The 22,624-nt window shown below is 45.6% G+C and overlaps 4 non-coding genes and 1 pseudogene across 4 annotated transcripts; 2 read left to right on the top strand and 3 right to left on the bottom strand.

Moving 5' to 3' along the window:
- Positions 1–3,254: 3,254 nt before the first annotated feature.
- Positions 3,255–3,697, top strand: LOC114102787 (10 kDa heat shock protein, mitochondrial pseudogene; annotated as a pseudogene).
- Positions 3,698–5,071: 1,374 nt separating this feature from the next.
- Trnas-aga (transfer RNA serine (anticodon AGA)) lies at positions 5,072–5,153 on the bottom strand. Its single transcript has one exon. It is a non-coding gene; the product is annotated as a tRNA-Ser (tRNA).
- Positions 5,154–9,858: 4,705 nt separating this feature from the next.
- Positions 9,859–9,930, bottom strand: Trnaq-cug (transfer RNA glutamine (anticodon CUG)). The gene has a single exon. It is a non-coding gene; the product is annotated as a tRNA-Gln (tRNA).
- Positions 9,931–13,823: 3,893 nt separating this feature from the next.
- Positions 13,824–13,905, top strand: Trnas-uga (transfer RNA serine (anticodon UGA)). The gene has a single exon. It is a non-coding gene; the product is annotated as a tRNA-Ser (tRNA).
- Positions 13,906–16,556: 2,651 nt separating this feature from the next.
- On the bottom strand, positions 16,557–16,638 carry Trnas-aga (transfer RNA serine (anticodon AGA)). The gene has a single exon. It is a non-coding gene; the product is annotated as a tRNA-Ser (tRNA).
- Positions 16,639–22,624: the final 5,986 nt, after the last annotated feature.

The raw sequence follows: 22,624 nt of genomic DNA, 5'->3' as shown, positions 1-22,624 counted from the left end.
TATTAATGGTGTGAAAACAGAGTAAAAGTCATATGTTGGAGTCTGTAAACAAGTCAAAATAACACCTGGCATTTTGCCAGGGGAATGTTAGAGTTTGTAAACAAGTCTGGATGGTGCCTGGCAAAATGCCAGAGGGAGTGGTTTGAGAAGTAACAAAAGCAAGCCATTAAGTGTGGAGATTCCTGATTGGTTGACTGATGTATCTAGTTTATGCTAATTAGATAAGCTGTGTGGAATGTATAAATACTGCTCCTGTCCTGCAATAAACGGCTCCTACTCCTGCTGTATCAATGCACACAAGTTGTTCGTCACCCCCCGGTTATTTTGCTGCAGCAGGACTGCAGCAGTCATGTAGATATGCATCTTCAAACTTAAAAAAGGCATGCCAGAGGGTTTCAGTCTGTGCTGTGGATACAAATCGAATAGAAAGCACTGGGATACGCGAGAGACTTAGAGTTCACAACACAGGCTTCCGTATGTCTCGAACCCTACGAGGATTTTTCACCTACAGGTTTTCCCTATGGGTGGAGTACTAGGAGGAGAAGGCTGGCCATACGGTGATTGTACATTCAGTAGTTTGAGAAACTGGGGACTGTCTTCCACTCGGATGCCACCCGCGGGAGGGGAAGTGGTGGTTTCTATCTCAGCATGCCCTCACGACACCTGCTGCTGAATGACAATCTGACGGGGTACCGCCTTTGTGGACATGAAGGGACATTTCGCTGTAGCTTTGATTTGAATTCCCAGGTGACTCACAATACCGATCCCTTGATCTATGTAGATCTTCCTTTGAGAAATGTCTCTTCCTGTCTCTTGCCCATTTTTAGCCGGTTACTTATCTTTTATCGTCGAGTTGTAAGAGCTCTTTGTATATTGTAGACGCCAGACCCTTGTCAGATGTGATTTCCACACGTTTTCTTCCATTCTTAGGGCCATCACTTTCTTGATAGTTGCCGCAGCCCGGCTGGCTGGGCAAACTAACCAGGGGGTGACGAATAACTTGTGTACCTTGATACAGCAGGAGTAGGAGCCCTTTATTGCAGGACAGGAGCAGTATTTATACATTCCACACAGCTTATCTAATTAGCATAAACTAGATACAGCACTGAACCAATCAGGAATCTCTACACTTAATGGCTTGCTTTTGTTACTTCTCAAACCACTCCCTCTGGCATTTTGCCAGGCACCATCCAGACTTGTTTACCAACTCTAACATTCCCCTGACTAAATGCCAGGTGTTATTTTGACTTGTTTACAGACTCTAACAGATAGTGTCTTTTAAAACACGAAAGTTAAATTTTGATGAAGTCGACTTTATGTATTCTCGTCTGTTTCTTGTACTTTTGGTGTTAACTCCAACAAGGCTACCAAGTCTTAGGTCATGAAGATGTACCCTATGTTTATTAATATTAGCTATTACATTTACTGCCTGACCATTTTGAATTAGTTTTTGTAAAAGGTGTTAGGTAAGGCCAATTTCTTTGTTAACTAGTGGTTACTCAATTTTGTCAACTTGTTGAAGAGTTTATTCTTTCTGCCACAGGGATCTTGGAACCTTGTCAAAACTCGGTCCACCATAGGCTCATGGCTTGATTTCTGAACTCTCAACTCTCTTCCATGAAGCTACGTGTTCATCCTTCTCCTAGTGCCATGTGTTCTTGACTATTGTTTTGACATTAATTTTGAGATTTGGAAGTGTGAGTCTTCTTAGTTTTTTTCCTTCTTTTTAGTTGTTCTTGCTATTCTGGGTTTCTTGAAATTCCAAATAATTTTCTTAAACAACTTGATAACTTCTACCAAAAATTTGCTGAAACTATGATCATTTTAAGTTAAATTTAAAGTTAAATTTAAGGAATATTGTCATCTTTTTATTTTTTAATTTTTAGGTGGATACTACATCTTTATTTTATTTTTTATGTGGTGCTGAGGATCAAACCTAGTGTCTCATTCATACTAAGTGAGCAGTCTACCACTGAGCCACAACCCCAGCCCCAGGAATAGTGCCATCTTAACAATATCAAGTCTCCAGCTCCATGAACATGGGATGTCTTCATTCATTTCAATTTTCATCAATTTCTTTTATCAGTGTTTCAGAGTATAAGTTTATACTTCTGTTGTTAAATTCATTTCTGGACAAATTTTATTCTTTTTTAGCCTATTTTAATTAAAAGTGTTTACTTAAAAATTTTAAAAAATATTTTTCTTAAATTTTTTTTAGTGGCCAATGGATCTTTATTTTATTTATTTATTTTTATGTGGTGCTGAGGAGTGAACCCAGTGCCTCACACATGTTGGGCAAGTGCTCTACCACCGAGCCAAAACCCCAGCCCCCAAAATATTTACTTTTGACCCTTTTTTCCCTTCCTTATCATATAGTATGTAGATGCCTGAATCCTTTCACAGTCATTTATAAACATGTCAGGGATGAAGTTTGCTAGTATGGTTTAGGTAGACAAAACCAAAACTAAACTAAAACAGGCAATAAAGCTGAGAAAGAAACAATTTATTTGAACTCACTGGATCCAGAGCCCATGGTGCTAACCATTACAGAGTGGAACTAACCTGGTTAATCTGTTTCCTACAGTTCATGATGTCAAAAAACTCACTCTGAATGGACTGACCCATGCACTCGAGTGCTGGGGCAGTGTTAGGCAAGGCACAGAGCATTTCCCCTGCCTCGGGCTCTAGTGTCCACTAGGAGAGATACTCTATAAACATGCAAATAAGTGTAGCAAAACGTGGAGAGTCTGAAGAAACAGAGTATCACTGAGAGCATAAAGGCAGAAGCAAAGGGAAAGGCACAAATAACATTGAAATCTGTAACTTTAGGTAAATAAGACTTGAAGGTGTTGATTGGGGAAAAAAAAAGTGTTTTTCAATATACAAGAAGCAACTTGTACATCCAGATCCTTGAAGTGATTCCTATTTGTTCTCAGAAGATGGAAATAGGAAAGGAAAAGCAAATGACAGGTTGGCCATTCTGTCAGCAGTGTGGCTCAGGAAAGCCTTGGAGCAGTTTGCTTTAGGTAGACAGGTGCCTGCTCAGTCCTCAAACAGCAGAGACAGACACAGACCCAGGAGTGGGCACAGCCCTCCCCAGGAAAGGCTTCTTTCCTGGCATAGTGCCGAGTATGGTTTGTTTTTTGGGGGGTGGGGTGGGGGGGAGATGAATTGGGCTTATGCGAGACCAACCTATTAAAAGAGAGACCACATCTAGGGCCCTACTGCGGGTCTCGGCGGCCGCGGGGCGAGTCATGGCCGGACAAGCATTTAGAAAGTTTCTTCCACTTTTTGACTGAGTATTGGTCGAAAGGAGTGCAGCCAAAACTGTAACCAAAGGAGGCATTATGCTTCCAGAAAAATCTCAAGGAAAAGTATTGCAAGCAACAGTAGTAGCTGTGGGACCAGGCTCTAAAGGAAAGGAAAGATTCAGCCAGTTAGTGTGAAAGTTGGAGATAAAAGTTCTTCTCCCAGAGGATGGAGGCACCAAAGTAGTTGTAGATGACAAGGATTATTTCTTATTTAGAGATGGTGACATTCTTGGAAAGTATGTAGACTGAAACAAATGGCTGTTGAAATGGCATCCTATGAAGCTGCCCATTCCACTGAAGTTCTGAGATCTTTCATCATGTAAATAATTTCCATGTGTCTTTTATAATAAACTGATGATAATCTAATAACATCCACTGTCTCAAAATTTTAGTTTCCCCTTACTTGTGTAAACATTTCCAAATAAAATATGTAATTGAATGGTTAAAAAAAAATGAGTTAGAAGAAATCTGTTTGGAACCCAAATATCTTTTCATGATTATTTTATGTCTTTCTCAAAACCATAAAAGGGAACTAGTAGATTCTTCTTCTCAATCAATGGTCAGAAAGCTATTAAGAAACAGCTTCTTAATTTACTTTTTGGCTCAACTTCTTATGGTAGATAAAGTAAAATTTATTCACCCTCTCACAGAGAAATGTCCCTGATGCAAAACTGACAATTGTGGACACTGAGTCAGGGGATTCACAAGTGCTGTTGGAGACCATGGAAGCCAGACTGACAGGCCTTTGTACCGAAGAATCGACTTTATGTCACAACACCTGAATGGAATCAGGAAGCATCACCATCATTAAGCTGTAATTAAACATGCAGATGATAAAACAACACCACCTTTGAAATATGCCTGTACAAATAACTCATCTCCATCTTGTAAACTGGGAGACCAAAGGTGCACCTACACCTGGAGCTTCCTCAAGCCTGGCCTGGAGATTCTCCTCTCTCAGAGGGTCCTCACAGCTCACATTTGGTGCATTGTAAGGAGACATGGTGTGGCTCTAGTAGAATGCTTAGACCAGAGTGTAGACTATCACCTCAGTTCCCTTTTCAGGCTTGCTGAGATCTCCTCTAAGAAGCCCTTCATTGGTGAGATCCTCCCTTTCTGCTCGAGGAAAGAGCTAGCAAGTGGGAGGGTCATACTGGGCAACACAAGTTCTCGGCCATAATGAGTATCCTGAAAACTTTCTTCACTAGGTTTATTGTAATTGGTTCTCCATTTGAATTTATTTATGTAGAATTTATTTATGATGGTATGTGCTTTGGTAAGAGTAGCTGGGAGAGAGAGAGAGAGAGAGAGAGAGAGAGAGAGAGAGAGAGAGAGAGAGAACCAATGATTCTTAAGATATGTAAGGAAAAAATAAAGGATCAATTGGTCACCTACTTTATTGAGACTTGTAGATGGTGCCAAGAGTGTAAAAGAGTTTAAGGAAAACCTTTAATAAAGGAATTAGCAAATTAGTGGCATACACAGGGGATAGTAGCCAGAGTCAAACCTTGCTCATCCTGCCGCGATGAGGATGTGCCCAAACCTGTGTAGCAACTCCAGGGTTTTCGTTGTATTTTGCATTTGGGAAGAGACACACTACACTGAAGGGATCTGGTGTTTAATCTATAACTGAGCCAGCACTGGGCTAGGGGAGAAAGATTCTAACAACAACTCTGGATGGTTGCACCTACCACCCACTCGTGGTTACAAAACCAGGACCTTAAACTAGGTGTGTCTCCAGCCAATAAGTCAACGGACTGCGTAGTCGGCAGGATTCGAACCTGCGCGGGGAGACCCCAATGGATTTCTAGTCCATCGCCTTAACCACTCGGCCACGACTACGTGGAGAACTCGCTGCTCACTGGGGTAAGTAACTGCACGGACTTCAGCCTCCCTCGGAAGGCTGGATTTCCCCACCACCTGGTGCCTGTCCACGTGTGCACGATGAACGCCACCTGTTCGGGCAAGTTGACAGCAAGGCAGCCTCAGAACTGGGAAGGTCCCAAACTCTGGTGGCCTGACGGGAGGAGACCAAACAGGAGACCTTCCCAGAAACGGAGCTTCCTGGGGTCGATTTTGGTGGGCTCGGGTCGGCTGGCCCCTGGAAACGCTCGGACACTGGTGCAAGAGCTGCCCTTCGTCTGCCCACGGAGCGCCCTGCTTCAATGGGTAAAATTCCATTCCCCGGCCGTCGGAGCCCGGCACTGTCTGCACCGCGGCGCGACCCTTCCCAATGAACCGCTTCTCCCCGGGCTTCAGTAACAGCCCCGGCTTCTCCAGATCGCGGGCGATGTCACTATTGCCCCTTTTAATTCCCACTTAATTAGTTTTTTAGACGCCAACAACGTAAGACCACTTTGCTGGGAGGGAGACGGGAGGATGGGGCTGCGATTTGGGCAAACGGGATTCGCGTCCTACCAGGCGCGCGGCGCCCGTCGTGCGCCCTGGGGACCCGCGTCCGTCCGCGCGCTCTTCTCCGCGCTCCAGGCCTCCGCGCTCCGATTCCAGCAGCGACCCCAGAAACACCGGCACTTCCACTGGCTTCTCTTTAGTTTCCACTCAGGAGGGGGAAGTGACAAGAGAACTCCTGGCCAGAGAATGAGAGGGCGGAGCAGGGCGTCCAGGAGCCGCTTAGGATCGCCCCAAACCCCACCGCGAGCCCCTCACGCCCTGCGGCGGACCCTCTCCCTGCTCCGCTTGATGAAGTCGCCGTCGGATTTCAGACTGTCTCACGAAACCCACGTCCTTCGTCCCCTCCTTCCGCCCCTCCCGATCTCTGGGTAAATACGTGTATAAAGTCTGGAGTGTGACGTTTCACCTGCTATTTTTAGTTCCTTTCCACACTACTGAGGCCTCTGTGGTTCAGCTGGGTAAAATTCAGTGCTTGAAACATTAGATTCAAATTCCCAAACCACCAGTCCTGTTTCCGAGACAGCTCCGAGCCGGTGTGCTGGAAAACCTTCCCACAAGGAGCAGGCGTGCTCACCCGGAGGAGGGCTGGAGGTGGGGGGCGCCTGTCCCGACTCTGCAAATGAAGTCATCAGAGAGACAGTGGCTGTTAGAGTCTGTAAACAAGTCAAAATAACACCTGGCATTTTGCCAGGGGAATGTTAGAGTTGGTAAACAAGTCTGGATGGTGCCTGGCAAAATGCCAGAGGGAGTGGTTTGTGAAGTAACACCAGCGAGCCATTAAGTGTGGAGATTCCTGATTGGTTGACTGATGTATCTAGTTTATGCTAATTAGATAAGCTGTGTGGAATGTGTAAATACTGCTCCTGTCCTGCAATAAACGGCTCCCACTCCTGCTGTATCAACATACACAAGTCATTTGTCACCCCCCGGTTATTTTGCTGCAGCCAGCCGGGCTGCGGCAAGTGGCCTGGGCACTGACTGGGGACTCCTGACCTTCACTAATGCAGCAATCACTCATCCTTCACGAGGTAATAAACCTGCACTCCAACAGAGGTGTGTTACCCACAATCAAGAAAAGGATAAGTCCAGCAACTAAAATTGCACACCACTAATGACTAGGATAGAAAACAAGAAGTGAAAGAGTTTCAGGAGGCAGTGCCAATCAACTCCTTTGGGAGTCCTAGCAGGAGCCTGTTGGACAAACTTCAGATCCATTCCGCCAACACTGATCCTTTCCAGGATCTCTGTTGAGTTCTGGGTCAGGCACTGGACTTTATCTGCACTGGTTTCTTCACACTCTGATCAGGTCTTCATCCTCCTGACCTTTCCATGTGCTAGAACTGATATACCTAGCCTAATTCTCTCTTTAGATCAGAAGCCAGCTTGTCACAAGTTACGAAGGATTCATTTCTGTTTTCTGTAAAAACATTAGGATGTCTGTGTAGCTGGCCATAGGTTGATGTTGTAAAGCTGCTTGGAATGCCTGCCCGGGCCTTGAATTCACCCATGCACGGTTTTCCCTTGCCGCAGTCCGGCTGCAGCAAAATAACCGGGGGGTGACGAACAACTTGTGTACGTTGATATAGCAGGAGTGGAAGCCGTTTATTGCAGGACAGGAGCAGTATTTATACATTCCACCCAGCTTATCTAATTAGCATAAACTAGATACATCAGTCAACCAATAAGGAATCTCCATACTTAATGGCTGTCTTTTGTTACTTCTCAAACCACTCCCTCTGGCATTTTGCCAGGCACCATCCAGACTTGTTTACTAACTCTAACATTCCCCTGGCAAAATGCTAGGTGTTATTTTGACTTGTTTACAGACTCTAACATTCCCTGACCAGATAACAACCCTTTCCTAAACCTTAGTGACGCCTCATAAATCCTGGCCTTCCCTGGCCAAATAACAACCCTCTCTGAGGCTCTAATGACCTTCATAAATTCTGATGTTGGGGCCAGCAAAAATGTAAACTAACATGTGTTATGCTCCTCAGAGTTTTGTTATCTGTAACCCCCCTTTTGTGTAACTTTTTGGGCTATAAAGCTGGGCTGCAAGGAAGCTTTGCTGTTGTCCTTGGCTCCCACAATTTTGATGGGAAAGGCAGCCCGGCCAGTCGAAATAATAAGCTTGCTTTAATTTGATTTTAATTGGAGTCAGTGGTCTTTTCTTGTGTCGTGGTCTAACAGAACTTCCACCTAGCCTATGGCTACTGAGGATGGTGCTCACCATGGGTCTGAGGCTGGCTGCCACTTATTTATGGTAACAGAGATCCAGCATGACATGACCACAGCCATGTCAATTGTAACTGCCTTGCCCACCAAGTGGCCCCAGCACACATTCCAAACCCTGTGGGATACCAAAGGGATTGAGAGTCAGCTGTGTGTTTTGCCAGCCACTCATGCCTGAACTGTTTCTCAACTGATGTAGGAGGTTCCAGTTGGCTTTGGCACAAAAATTCCTTCCTCCATCCCTGGGGTGCAGGGTTCCTCCTGTCAAGCAGCTGTCCAAAAGACACTCTGACCCTATATTCCTGTAACTTGGTGAGTCCTGGATCTGTCTGGCTATGGCACTACCTGGAGACCACTTCTCATGTACTGGCACTGGGATTTCCTGAAACTGTCCCAAGTATAAAGGCACACACACAAAAATTATAATGAAAAGACACATCAGCATTTTGTCACATTTCTTCACTATGAAGATCCTCAGCAAACTATGTTTTAATTTTTTTAGGTTTGTTTTTTGGGGTTAATCACTCATTCCCCTTTAATTTCTAGATTGACTTCATTAGTTGTTAGTGTTTTACAAAAACAGGGAATAGCCTGGCATGGTGATTTACCAGGTAGAATAACTCGATAGCATGTGCATAACCTCATTTCTATGGCATTGTTCTGTAAAGTACTACCATCCTCATTTTAGAACGAGGAAAAGGCTAAGAAAAATATTCAAATGCTCAAAATACTGAATATTAGTGTTAGAACAGCCCCTAGTTCATGCTGTTTCATGTACAGTGCTCTTTCCTTGAGGAATGAGAAAGTGAAGAAAGTCTCCTCTGATAACTTAGGGGCCTCAGCAAATGTAACCTTACCCAAATTTCTCATAGAAATGAGGTGGCAAAGGTAGTTAATGGTGGATTCTAGCTTTTCTCTCAAGTAGCCTGAGGGATCACTCAATTGGTGAGCATTGTATTTCTCCCTAATACTCAAGAAAATCAGCTGTCATCTCTCTTTGGGCCAGGACACTGACCTTAAAAGAAGAATCTATAAAGATGACATGGAATCCACAGGCCATGGGTTAGCCAGCCCTTGTTCCAGCACTTGGCTTCCTCCAATGAATGCATAGGGTTACAAGATGGTAATGGCTATAGGTGGCAGGTGGCTCACATGACAGATCTAAAACTTCAGAGGTTACCCTTGGAAAGATATCAGACCTAGGAAAGAAGTAGTAGAAAATAGAAACTAGTCATGGCAATCAGGGCTGATAGGTGTTCTTCAAGTATAGTTCAAAGAAACCGAAGTGAATTTCCCTCTAAATATTGGCTTTTTTTATATTCTAGACAACAGTGATAGAAATGGTAGGTGTTGAAATGGAACACAAATTGCAATCACATGGCTTCTCTTTTTCCTTTATTTTCTTCTAGGCTCCTTCACTAGATACACCAGACATGAATTTGCAAAGCAAAGTCTAGTAGCACAAGGAATTAGTGGTGACCTACCTATCAATCTGGGTTTTATATCTATCCGGCTTCGTAAAATGACTCACTCTCTCTAGGCAAACAGATATATGGAAAACTATGAAAAACTCTTCCCTCTCATACCTTTTAGATGCTTTCGCTCCTGCATGAAGTGAAGTCACTACATTTTATAAAGAAATCAAAGGAAGCTCTTCAATTCAAAATTGTTCAGCAGCAGAACATCTCCCAGGTAGGAGGAAAGGTCCCCTGAGCTCCAAGCAAGCAGGCCGTCCTCGGGGTCCGCGCAGAGGCTGTGCCCTCTCCCAGGTAGGAGGAAAGGTCTCCTGAGCTCAAACTAAGCAGGTAGTCTAGTCTTGGGGTCCACGCAGAGCCTGTGCCCTCTTATGGCTCCTGTAAACCGCAGGTTCCCGCCGATCGTCCCCAAAAAGAAAACCCACGCCAGGTTCCACCGAGATTTGAACTCGGATCGCTGGATTCAGAGTCCAGAGTGCTAACCATTACACCATGGAACCGCCCGTCTGCGCCCGCGGTGCTCCTGCCGGATGGCACCGGTCTCCTCGCTGACGGCGCCTTCCTCTCGGTCCCGGTCCAGAGACGCGCCCGGGTTTCCGCCGCCAGCCGCAGTGGCGCTCCTCCCCCCTCCGGGGCTCCCGGTGCAAAACCCGGAACAGACCGGCTCTGGGGACCGACCTGGGGCCGTGCGCGCCCGCCTTCCCGGGTCCCCTCGGCCGCCCGCCGCGCACTGCTGGACGGGGCCGCGCTGCCCAGGTCCGCCGCCCTGCCCCCCGTCGGGGCGCACGCTCCTCCTGCGGGGGCGCGCGGTGTGGGGATCTTAATCTCCTGCAGGGAACTTCCCTTGAGGCCGCGTGCCACCCAGTCCCGGGAACAGGGCGTTGAGACCCCAAGCGAAGCCTTTTGTGTCCTGGTACCCAGCTCCGCCTCGAGAAAGGCCGCCGTCTGCAAAGCCGAGCTGGGTCGTCGACTTGCCCGGGGCAGCGCTGTCCCCTCGTCAGACGGGCCGCCCGCGGACCCACTCGCCCGCCGAGAGCCGACGGTGAGACTCTCCCACCAGCCGGGCTCCTCAAAGGCGCCCCGAGGTCAGGACAGAGGGACGGGGCAGCAGCGCTTCCCGGTCACCAGGCCTCCCTGCGACCCCACGGCCAGCGGTTCCCAGGACCTGCCCTCGGCCACGGCTGCAGCCTCCGGGAAAGCAGTCGAACACGCCTTCGGTGGCCAAAGCGGAAACAGCCCAAGCAACTCTAAAATAAAAAATTTGCGAAAATTAAAATACCTAGAATAGTGTTGAAATTACCCCAACTAGAAAATAACCATCTGTGGTTCCTTGATGGTGAAATGAAATATTGAATAAATAAGTATATAGGAAGAAGAGAGATTTAGGAGTTAAATGCCTATGCAGGAACATACAGACTTCAAAACCAATTCCTGCAGCATCACACCAGCAGATCTCAAAATCCCTGACTATACCCTTCAAACCTGTCAAGATCACCCAAACCAAGGCAAGTCTGAGAGTCTGCCCCAGCCTAAAGAACCTACAGAGACATGTGACTGAATATATTCTGAACAGGGTCCTGGAACAGGAAAAGGAAGTTAGGGAAAAACCAAAGAGAGCAGAATACTGCATGGATGTTAGTTAATGATGATGTATAAATTAATGTTCATGTAACAAAGCTACCCTAATAGGTTTTTCCCACATTTTAAAATTATAGTTAAACTATTATGCTTCTTGTGAGGCCATGTGCCAAACAGTCCTCCAAGAGATGCCCTTTGCATCTTGGTACAGCTATATTATGTAATTGCATATTAATATACTACATGATGGCATATTAATTTAAAGCCTTAAATAATAGGGAAACAAATAATAGGGATATTTTAGAACTCTGTTCTAGCTTCCTAAGTAAATAGAAACTGTTCTTCTTGGGAATAAAAACGAAAATATGACCGACATTTTGAACATGATTTATTAAGTTTCTTCAACGTGGTCTCGGAATTCTGTCTTGTTTGTACACGTCTCTGCTCCTTTTGCGAATGAGACATGTTTTGAGGCATGTCTACAGACCAGTGGCATAGCCTGCAGACCGACACTGTGCTCAGAGCACACACTCAGAGTGAGGAAGGAGAAGTTTGAGCTCTGCCAAGCCTGTGCTCCCAGCTACAGACTCAGGACAGAGCAGGGCTGACCTACCCTTGGAGACTGTGGCTGATAGTAGTGGGATGCTGTCTAAAAGTCACCCCTCCCCTGGTGTTAGGGGACACTGAGGGGTGGGAAAATAGCCGCCTAGACAAGTTGAGAAGCTCAAATAAGAATGAAAACTGGATATATGAGTTTTGGCAGCACCTGCAGGTGTTGCTTAAAATGGAGGCTTGTGGTACACATTCACAATGGAATGTTACTCAGCCATAAAGAAGAATGAAATTCTGGCATTTACCGGTAAAGAGATGGAACTGGAGACTATCATGCTGAGTGAAATAAACTCCCCCAAAACCAAAGGCCAAATGTTCTCTCTGATATGCAGATGCTGACTCACAATGAGTGGTAGTGGGGTGTTCACTGGATAGGACAGAGCAGAGTGAGGGGAAGGGGAAATAGGATGGGAATGGGAAAGACAGTAGAATGAACCGGACATAACTTTTCTATATTCATATCTGAATACATGACCAGTGCAACTCCACATCATGTACAACCACAAAAAAGGGAAGTTATACTCCATGTATATATAATACATCAAAATACATTCTACTGTCATGTATAACTAAAAAGAACAAAATAAAAATTTTCAGAAATAAAGATAAACAGGGCTACATTCTTAGTGGTTGCAGGCCTCTGGATTCAATCTCCAATACCCACCCCCCCCCCCCACACACACATAGAAGAATTAGTCCTCTTCAAAAGTCTGAGTAGTTAGCCAGACATAATGTTGTACACCTGTAATCCCAGTGGCTTGAAAGGCTGAGGAAGAGGGATCCCAGGTCCAAAGCCAGCCTCAGCAATTTAGCAAGGCCCTAAACAATTTATGAGAACCTGTCAATAAATAAATAAATAAATAAATAAATAAGACTAGTGATGTGACTCAGTGTCTAAGCACTCCTGAATTCAGTCCTGGTACAAAAAAAAAAAAAAAAAAAGTTTGAGCAGTTAGAAACATCTGCACTTCCTGTGTGAATCTATTTCTAATGAGATACTGGTATTTTTTAAAAAATATTTATGTTTTTGTTGTAGTTGAACACAATACATTTATTCTATTGTTTATTTTTATGAGGTGCTAAGGATCGAGCCCAGGGCCTCACATGTGCTAGGCCAGCACTCTACCGCTGAGCCACAACCCCAGCCCAAGACACTATTTTGAAAACATACCATAGCCGGGCATGGTGGCCCATTCCTGCCATCCCAGCTACTCAGGAGGTAAAGTGGGGTGCAGGGGACTTGGTGACGTAGTTCAAAGATAAAGCACCCCCATTTTACATCCCCAATACTGCCAAAACAAAAGAGAGATTATATCATAAGATTATATCCTAGGCCCTTATCCCAGTGACTTTCAAATACTGCATGAAGAAACAAACTGTTATTTCTATTTATTGGTTTACTGTTTTGGTCCGCTGAGCCCCACCCCAGCCTTGTGGTGTATTTTTCACTGAGAGACAGGGTCGCGCTGAGCTGCCAGGGCTGGTTCTGAGCTTGCAATCCTCCTGTCCCCACCTCCCCAGCCCCGGGGATCACCTGTGTCACCACCACACCCGGCTTCTTTTTCCCTTTTAAAAGATTTCCAATCAGTTAAGGGTCAGTACTTGTGCAAATTAAAGTAGAAATTGTAGATTTAAAATAAACGAATGAATCAGGGAGCCCCGCCCCCTTCCTTCCGCGCGGCCGCGGCGCAGCTCCCCCTGGCGGCCGGCGGGGTGGAGCAGCGGGAGGACGGCTTCCCGGGGCGGCCCTCCCGGAAGGTTCCCTCGGTCGGTCCTGGGCCGCGCAGGGCAAGGCCGGCGGCTCGCTCGTCGCGAGGCTCCTGCCTCCACGTGCCACGCCGGAGCCAAAGCGGGGGTGGGCCTCGCTTCCCTCTCGGGCCTCCCAGGCGGCCTCCCGTCCCGCGGGCGCCGGCAGGTCCGAGGCGTTGGTGCCTCCCGGTGTCTCACGACGGTGACCCGCGAGTGTCGTGCCGCAGCCAAGAGAATCCCCGCTCGTGCCCGGGGCTCTCCGAGTTTCGCCTGTCCCTCTTTCTAGGTCACCTTTTTTCTGTTTGCCGTGGGTTTCTTTTGTCAGAGCTAAAAGCTCTCGGTCACCTGAGACATCATCGGCGACAGATTCAGTGACAACTTTATCAGTATCTCCTGCTGCGAGGGGCGCGCGCTCACTTCTTCAAAACCTCCAGCAGGAAGCGCTGCCGGCCAGGTAGTCGTGGCCGAGTGGTTAAGGCGATGGACTTGAAATCCATTGGGGTCTCCCCGCGCAGGTTCGAATCCTGCCGGCTACGGGCCTTGAAGGCTGCATCCTCGTCGTCGCTGCGTGTGAGTCCGAGGGACGTGTCCAGCCCTTTTTACTTCTGCTGTGGGGCGGGAGCTCCCTCGGTTGTCCAGGTTGGCCTTGAACTTGGGATCCTCCTAGCGCAGCGCTCGGACGGTGGGATTACACGCGTGTGCGGCGGGGGCCTTTCTCCCTCTCTGTTCCCGCCGTGCTCCAGGCACCGACTTACCACTACTGGGTCGTGTAATCGCCAAAGTCACTTTATTTTAAAGATGAACTGCCGATGACTAGCTCAACACCTCACGGCAGAAATGGTGTCTTCCTTCAACAAGGTTATGAAGGCTCTTTTCCTCAAGGACGACGGGGAACACACTTTTTAGAAACAACTGGTTAGCAGACTATCCCAGTGCAGTTTTTAAGCGAAATGATTTTACACCAGCTCCGATTTATCAAGCTCTTGATATATACATAGGCTTCCAAGGACTCTGAGTGTGTTAATTTGCAACATTCATAGAAAGTAAAAACTGCTATTAACTTCATTTTGCAAATCTGGAAACTGAACCCCACGGGAGTAAAACAGTCTGATGCAGGCCACCCAGCTAGCAAGTGCGAGGGCTGCACTTGGACTCGGTGCTGGTGTCCAGAGCCAGGGAACCGGGCTGCTGGAGAGGGTGCAGCAGCAGGCAGGGGTGCTTCCCTCGCTGCTGCCAGTAGTTGGGAATAATGCCTGCATCACCCTGTTGTTCAGAGTTGTCTCTGTAGATAAGTCCAAGCTACACATCAGGTGCCGAGGCCGCATGCCTGTTAAGAATTTTATCAGTCCAAGTTTAGGGACTGTCATTCAGCAACAATGAGGCCTTACTGTTTGGGGTCAATAAGAGCAGAGACTGTTATTGCTGCTTCAAATAAGTAGTTTGTTTTCTTCTCAGCCTGGAAACTCCAGAACCCTGGAGTCGGAAAGGTTTGTAAATAGCAGGCAGTGGATGGAAAAGCTAAGTTCCAGCTACCAAGCCCAGGAATAGCATTGAATTCTCAGCCAGGAGGAATCCAACACAGAGAACACCAGCAGGGGACTGCAACCAGATTTAGGAGCTTTTCTAATAAATGTCAAAGCTGTGGTTTAAATTTCTTTTTCCCTTTATAAAGACTATTAATAAGGTCATTTTCTAATAGTACTATCCTTTCTTTTCCTGCTCTTCCCTCACCCCCACCCCAAACTTGCTTTGGCTGTTCTAAAGAATCTTTTAAAACACAGGAGTGATAAATGTCTCCAACTCTTGATGAAAGAGTTAAATAACAGTAGGAAATGACTATCTTGATTCTTGAAAGGATATTATTCTTCTGGAATACCAATTTAATTCTTAGACACAGAAAATACAGGAAGCTCAATGTTCCAAGAAAAGTTTATAATTGACCCATCCTGGCTACTCAGGAAATACTCAGCAAGGACCTGTGATCTATGCATAGACTGACAAGAAGTCCATCTAGTAATACTTATCATCCAGGGACAAGGAAAACAGAAAAAGAGCTCACAGAGCTCATGCACAATGACTAAAAAGTTCAGGAAGAAAACTAATTTAGTGCTGAGAAGGAACAGAGCCAGATGACACAGAAGAGAGATCACTGAGCTACACAGACCAATCACCAAGGTGCTGGAGGAGAATCGACTATCCTGTACAGGGAGTGACACTAAAGTGAACAGAGTGCAAGTAGAACAGAGGTAAAACAGGCAGGAGCCAGAGATGACAGGGCCAAATTATAAGAGGGAGCAACAAAAAAGACTGAAGGTGGCAGACTAGGAAGAAGTCACACCCTCTCAGGAGAGAGTGAAGAGAAGAGAAAGCATTTTCAGTGGGAGCCTGAATTGTGGAAAAGGCAGGAAGCAGGCAAAATACAAAGAAACCAAACAAGAAAGTCTAGACAAATGAAAGAAAAATCATAGAAGTGGGACCAAGTGATAAGCAGAGAGGATAGAAGGGGAAAGAAATGAAAGAATGAAGCCACAAAGTAAAACAGGCCTACTAAGTAAGGAATAGTACAGCAAAATCAATGCTTTATGGACTTTTGCTTCATCAAATTAAAAATCTGTTCTTGTCCTTATATATTTTTTTCCCATCTTGGGTAAAACTTTCATAGGAGCAAAAACTTTCCTTAATTTACAAAGGAGAAAGTTACTGTTGATCATTATCAATGATAAGGTCAAAACAGATGAAAAGAGCTGAAGACAATGTGCGTGCTGAACTGTTGGAGAGTGCCTGTGAAGATGCAGTACCGCCTCTACCTTTCAACACGTATGCACTTTTGCAACATGCCTACTTTCCTAGCCATTCTGTTATGCAACCATAGGAAAATTAAACATTAATAATAATTAAAAAAAAAAAAATAGCGTCGTCCCGCTCACCTCTACTGCAAGACCAAGCACCAGATCGAGTCCCGGGCTCGGTAGTGTCTTTGACTTGGGATAGCATTGCTCCGTAATTAATAATGTTGCTGCATGTGCTGTTGGCCCGCACGCAGATGCGTGTGGTGCGTGGAGTGGGAGTCCGCCTCTCCTCTCCCTGGGCGTCGTCTGCAGAAGACTCTCCTCGGCCCGGAGACTGAAAGTCGAGTCCGTGGGAGGTGCCCACAGAACCCTGGCCGCGCACGTGGAGTAAAACGCGCCGTAGTCGGCAGGATTCGAACCTGCGCGGGGAGACCCCAATGGATTTCTAGTCCATCGCCTTAACCACTCGGCCACGACTACACGCGCCCCAGCACCCCCTAGACCGCCGAGGGAGACTCCGCGAGCAAGGGTCGCCGCTGGACCTGCGCTCGGGCTGTGGATCCCTGGCGACCGCGGGGCCCCAGCCGCAGCGCCAGGCACGCCACCCTGGAGGCTGCAGTCCAGCCCCAAGCGTGCGCGGCGGAGCTGACGGGCCTCCAGCCCCCTGGCGAGGGCGGGCCGGGGGCCCAGGTGGAGGCTGGTGGAGGAGTGAACAAGGGAGACCGCTCTCCGCCCCAGGCAGCCTACAGTGCGAGCTGCGCCCGATGGCCAGGAGCGAGGTCTGCAGGCTGAAATGCTGCTTGAAGCTGCGGGTCACCGGTCGTCCTGGGCCCTTCGGGAGCCCAGATGGCTTCAATTGCTTTTTGTCTACTTCCTGGGACGTCACTTCGCCTAAATACATAAACGAGTAACAGGGACGAAGGGAAGGAGCGGGGAGGAGACGAGGAGGAGGCAGGCAGGAGAGCGGACCTGCAGGAAGGACCCGAAGCAGCGTGCGTATGAATTGTGCGGTAGAGGACTGTCTATACGCACGCCTATCTCGTCCTTTTAACTCCGTGTGCGCATTTTTAACACACCTATATTTGTATGTGCATTTGCTCAAGTCATTTGGAATTCTGGTTTCAAGTGAAATTAGATAACCCAGAGACTCCAGGGCTGCGGTTGGCTCGGTGGTGGAGCGCTTGCTTCCTACCCCTGAGGGCCTGGGGCCCTCAGCACCACCTAGAAATGAGTAAGGAATTAAAGGTATTGTGTCCATCCAGAACTAAAATAAAACAAGGGAACTCCAAAGGCCTTTTGCAATTTTAAAAAATTGCATCAAAGTAGAAAGCAATTAGTGATGTATTTGAATTGAAATTATTAATCAACCGTCTTAGGGTAACAATCAACAGGGACTGGTCTCAACTGCAGTCTTTACTAGTTTGGAAAAAAAAAAAACAGGACAGAATGGATCTCGGTGAAAGAAAAATCAGAATATGGAAGAATCTCACAAATACTGAGTGAAAAAAAATTAGACACAAAAGAATACACAGTACCAAAACAGGTGGAACTCATCTATGTTAGAAGTGGGAAAGAATGTTACTCTTGGAAGACCTGACTCGGAGGGTCCCCTTGCCCTTGAGAGGGGCTTCTGGGATCCTGGTAAAAGTTTTAGTTCTTAATTTGAGTGACAGGTATACAGGGTATAAATTTATGGAGTTGTTGATTTTGTATGCTTTGTGTGTATATGTGTGTGTGTGTATTAAACATCAGTAAATATTTTTCTTTTGATAAGTAACATTTATTTATTAAACATAAATATTTATCTAACGACACACTAAGATATTATTTATGCATTTCAGTAAAGTATCTGGTTATTACCAGATTCCTAGTCATTGTGCAAAAAGACATTTTAATAAAGCAGGGTAATATTTAAAATATTAATATTTGCATTTTTTTGAGAATTTTCATTCTTTTCTTTCTTTGGCAATCTGAAATAATTAAATGTTAATTCAAGTAAAGTATTAAAAATACATGGGGAGGGGGCTGGGGTTGTGGCTCAGTGGTAGAGCGCTAGCCTAGCATGTGCAAGGCCCTGGGTTTGATCCTCAGCACCACATAAAAATAAATAAAGGTATTGTGTCCAACTAAAAAATAAATATTTTTTAAAAAAGGACCATATCATGGACATCTTTCTGCCGCAGTCCGCTTGGCTGCAGCAAAATAACCCGGGGGTGACGAACAACTTGTGTAGATTGATACAGCAGGAGTGGGAGCCATTTATTGCAGGACAGGAGCAGTATTTATACATTCCACACAGCTTATCTAATTAGCATAAACTAGATACATCAGTCAACCAATCAGGAATCTCCACACTTAATGGCTCGCTTTTGTTACTTCTCAAACCACTCCCTCTGGCATTTTGCCAGGCACCATCCAGACTTGTTTATGAACTCTAACATTCCCCTGGCAAAATGCCAGGTGTTATTTTGACTTGTTTACAGACTCTAACATTTCCCCCTTTTGTTTAATTTAAATAAGGAGCATAGTGGTTTTTACAGAAACACCATAAATAACCTGCTACAAACAGAAAGGGAGGATACAAAATGCCACAATACCAAGCCAATTGATGGCTCCATGCAAGAAGCCCTTGGAAAAATTATACCAGCAATGACACCGTTTGCAAAGATACCTAGTTACAATTTGTTGTAGATTACAGTTTGTTGTCTCAGTCCAGGTAAAGTAGTGTCTCAATAGATTAACTCACAGTCAAGGTAAATCACAGTCCAGGTAAGTTCTGCAGGCAGCTAGCTTAAATCACAGTCCAGGTAAGTTCTGCAGGCAACTAGCTTGATCCGAAGTCTCGTCCATTTCTCAGCTGAAGTCTCGTCTGGTTTTCAGCAACACTGTAAATTCTTCCACCTTGGTCTTTACCGGCACTGGGACTAAGGCAGGAACTCCGGATGGCTAAAGAAAATCCTGTAGCATTCTACTAAGAAAAAAACCTTCTGAACAATTTAGTACATTATCTCAAGGTTTTTTACATTTGAAATAAGCCTTAATAGTGCTCATTATTCATCAGCTTCCAGGTGTGGGAGAACCATTGTAGCTTAGTTATTGGCATTGAAAATGACCAAATATCAGGGATGCCAGTAGCATCTTCTGCCGGCTGTAGCATCCCGGGCAGCCCCAGATGGCCCTGGGGAGTGTCCTGGACTCAAACAGCCTGCAAGACTGTGCCTCCAGGTCAGGTTTGGATTTGGGCTCTTGAAGTGGCGTCCCACTCCCGGGGCGGGGGGCGGGGAAGAGCCCACTGCCACTGCTTGGAGAAACCTTGCTGCGCCTTGAGCGTTTTGCGCACGTGGCAGCCACCGCTCCGATTCACACACCCTCCGGTAACGAAAAGTATTCAGTAATAGCCTTTTGCTGCAACTTTTTTCCTGATAATCCTTCTTCTTCTGAACTTTCTTTTTCTTTCTGACTAGAGTTCCTGGGCTCTTATCAACACATGCCCTAACTATTCTTGGTTCCACTGGGGTGCCTTCTTCCCTTAGTAATTTACTTCTCACCCCTTCCATATTTTCATCACAAAGACAATACAATACACTGAGACAAAACAAGACACAAACATACTGTATCAATCTTCTCCATTTTCTCGAAATGGTCATTTTTCCTCTCGCCCTATCTGCCTAGGGACGAGCAGATTTGCTCCTGTCCTATCTATGGACGGGCAGCTTTTTTTTTCATCACTTACCCCCGAGTGTCCCGGGGCTCCCCGTACGGGCCACCATCTGCCGCAGTCCGGCTGGCTGCAGCAAAATAACGGGGGGGGGGGGAGGGGGGGGTGACGAACAACTTGTGTAGATTGATACAGCAGGAGTAGGAGCCATTTATTGCAGGACAGGAGCAGTATTTATACATTCCACACAGCTTATCTAATTAGCATAAACTAGATACATCAGTCAACCAATCAGGAATCTCCACACTTAATGGCTCGCTTTTGTTACTTCTCAAACCACTCCCTCTGGCATTTTGCCAGGCACCATCCAGACTTGTTCATGAACTCCAACATTCCCCTGGCAAAATGCCAGGTGTTATTTTGACTTGTTTACAGACTCTAACATCTTTCCCCGCCTAATTCTTTCTACAAAGCCAGGGCTCACAAATTTATTTAAAAAAAAATAATAATAATACATGGGGGTTGGGGCTGTAGCTCAGTGGTAGAGTTCTTGCCTTGTAGGTGTGAGGCGTGTGAGGCCCTGGGTTCGATCCTCAGCACCCATAAAAATAAAGATATTAAAAAAAATACAGGTTTGCCGCAGTCTGGCTGGGCACAAAATCACGAGCCACCACACAGCTTGTAGATTCAAACAGCAACTCTTTATTCCCGAACTCACACCAGCCGTCTACAATCACGTTCTGGGGAAATCCATGTTCTCTGCCAAAATCCACACCCACTGGGCTTCTGTCTCCCAAAAAAATACTGTCTGAATCCCGTGAGAACTCAAGGGGAACTCAGGCAGCAGGATACGCCCTATTCCCAGCAGGAATAACCTTAAACCTGGAATGGTCCCAAACCGGGAACGCCCTAAACTCGGATCCACCTTGGTCCTTGAGCAAGGTCACCTACATGCAATGTCACTGCAAAATGTCCTACAAAATGTCCTATTTCCACGAGTCCTTCCACTAAGCAACATGGGGTATGCTGGCAAGGAAATTGTCATACCTACTTGGCTAATGGCTCCCAGCACAGGTTGACACCAAGAAAAAAATTCAATAAGCTTTGACTTTTACTTGCTTAATTATACTTCTATTTAATAAATCTTAACTTTTTTGCAGATAGGTTTTCTTGGTGCTTGGCATACAGCAGGTGCCCAATGTACATACTCAAGGGAACATTATACTACTTCCCTCTTATGTAGAAACCCAATTGATAAAACTAGAGAAGTCACTGAACACAGTAATCTACCTGTTATCCTCAACATTTACTGAATATCTCGTTTGTACAAGGTCTGAAAATTTTCCAAACTCATCTATTGCTGGTTCCCTTTTGCTTCAGTTCTTTCCTCAGTTCACCTCTTTCCTCATGCATTTTACTATAAGCAGCAATGAAAACACCCGACTGTACATTGCACACTTTCATTGGGAACCTCCTTAGCCAAATATTCAAGTTCATCACCTACAAGTTGTTTTCCACCCAACCGTGGTGCACATTTCAGCCAGATCTCTGTAACAAGGGTCACTGTTCATTTTCTAATTATCTGCCCTCATTTCCTTCAAGAACTTAATGAAAGCATTCATATATTTTAACATTCATATATTTTTCAATTAATGGGCTTTATTTTTGAAAAGTTTTAGATTTTTAGGATTTTTAATTTTTTTTTTTTTTTTTTTTTTTTGGTATCAGGATTGAACCAGGGGCATTCAAACTCCGAGCCACATCCCCAGCCCTTTTTTCTATTTTATTTAGAGAAGGGTCTCACTCAGTTGCTTAGGCCCTTGCTGAATTGCTGAGGCTGACTTAATTACAGGCATGCACCACTGCATCTGGCCAATTTACAGGAAAATTGAGTGAAAAGTACAGATTGTTCTAATATACTCCCTCCCTCCTCCTTCTGGTTTTCTCTTACTAACAGCTTGCATTATAGTGGTACATTTGTTAGAAGTGATAAGCCAGTATGGATAAATTATTCTTACCTAAACATCATAGTTTACATTAGGATTCATGCTTTTTAAAAAACATTTTAGTTTTACTTGGACACAATATCTGTTTATTTTTATGTGGTGCTGAAGATCTAACCCAGGGCCTCACACGAGCTAAGCCAGGGCTCTATCGCTGAACCACAATCCTAGACCCAGTATTCATGCGTGTGCTGAACATTTTTATGGGTTTTGATAAATATATAATGGCATGTACCCACCACTGCAGTATCATATAGAATAGTTACTGCTTTCAGAAATCCCTGTGCTCCACCTATTCATCCTTCCTCCAGCCCCCAAATCCATGGCTACCATTGCCTCTGTAGTTTTGCCTTTTCTGGAATGTTATATAGGTGCAACCATACAGTAGGCAGCCTTTCTGATTGACTCCCACAGCTACAAGTACAGGTTACCACCATCTCTGGGAGTTGTAGCATCTTGAAAGATGTGGGCCCCACACATTTGAAAGTCCTAAAAACAATGTTAAGGGTGACAACCGGTATTTTTATAATGGCAAAGGAAAAAAAAACAAACATCAGACTGTAGGACAGGTGATAAAGTTGTGGTGGGCGGTGAAATGCCTGTTTGTTTCTTTGTTTTGTTTTTACTGAGAAAGCGTCCACTATGGAGCCGAAGCCAATTCAGCCACGTGGTTTCCCAGTGATCACGCAGATTTAAGACATATTGCTTGGAGCAGCAAGAAGGAGTTTAGCAAAAATGATAGGAAAATGGGACACTTTAAAGAGTGGGTCCTCTCAGGGAGGAGTGGGATAGTAGACCCCTTCTG

The sequence above is a fragment of the Marmota flaviventris genome, chromosome 6 (genome assembly GCF_047511675.1).
Source record: "Marmota flaviventris isolate mMarFla1 chromosome 6, mMarFla1.hap1, whole genome shotgun sequence".
NCBI classification, from domain to species: Eukaryota; Metazoa; Chordata; class Mammalia; order Rodentia; family Sciuridae; genus Marmota; species Marmota flaviventris.
This window is presented reverse-complemented; position numbering and strand designations above follow the sequence as displayed.